The sequence below is a fragment of the Notothenia rossii genome (genome assembly GCF_949606895.1).
Source record: "Notothenia rossii genome assembly, chromosome: 2".
NCBI lineage: Eukaryota > Metazoa > Chordata > Actinopteri > Perciformes > Nototheniidae > Notothenia > Notothenia rossii.
In genome coordinates this window covers 26,713,866-26,715,066 of record NC_136904.1, presented here as the reverse complement: position 1 = coordinate 26,715,066, position 1,201 = coordinate 26,713,866, and positions in this window count along the sequence as shown.

Genomic DNA, 1,201 nt, shown 5'->3' with positions numbered 1-1,201 from the left:
CTGCCGAGAGAGGGCCCTGCTCTGACCAATCAGGTGCTCCGAGAGGAGTTTAGCCAAGGTGGCCAATCCCAGCACGGTATCCCCCACGTGGGGTGCCCAGTGCACCTGCCTTCTGATTGGGCTGCGGTGTGTGACCTCACATGTTCGCCATTTTGGATTTGAAGTGACATTCAGTGCGTTCAACAACTTGTTCAAAACAAAAGGCAGTAATTTATTATATATCCTTGCCTTCTATTGCTGTTTCAGAGTGTTACGCTTCAAATATTTACCTGAGAGCTTTATAAATAAAAACTAGGCCGTTTCAAACAGTATATGCAGATATAAACAAGAAAATAACCCCATAACCAAATACATAATTCACCATTTTAATACAAAAAAAATCACAATGCAGTAGATGTGGTGTAGTACTTATGTTGTGTTAGAATTATAGTCCGACCATTAACAAGCATTGTGTATCTTTAACACATTATGCTCTCAAATCAAGAGAAGCACAGAAACAGAAAAAAAGAAATAAGTAATGCCAAAAAATAGAAAACTGATCAAAATTATTTCAAGACCCCAATAGCAACAGGATATGTGAATACAGCTTAATCTACAGCAGAGTGTCCTTTGAGTGACTTGAATTGATCGACCTATTTCTAACGAGACCTCAAGCATCTACAAGCTTCCCTATCAGCAGCTCTAGGTAGACTACAACACGTTAGCCTATCAAGAATGGCTCACTGTGCCCGGCCCCCACGTGGGTCCTCTCCCGCCCTCTTCACTGCGTTCTATCCAATGGGGTCGCAGCTGTCTTCCTGCGCGGCCTACGATTGGCTCAGGGTGGAAGAGCTGTCAGTCAGGAGCTCGGGTTGTCAATTAAACCCACGTTGGGTACGGCGCTGACAAATGCCTGTGCTGCTCTCCCTCCTGCCTGCGAATAGAGCCTGGAATGGCTGCTTAATTAGCTTCGAATGGCTTTTCCTTTCAGCTCAAACAATCTGTCACTACCATGTGGTAAAAAGAGCCCTGCATAAAACAAAAGCAGGAGGGGAAAAAAGCCAGTAGGGGCTAAATATCAGTTTGATTCTCCCCCCTCTCTTTAATACCATCCACCATGAAAACATTTGCTGCAAAAACTAAGCATTTACCTCGCTCAAACATGTGCCCATTTCACTCATCTGTTTCTGCCCTAATTTTCTTAGAACATTGAATTCTTTAT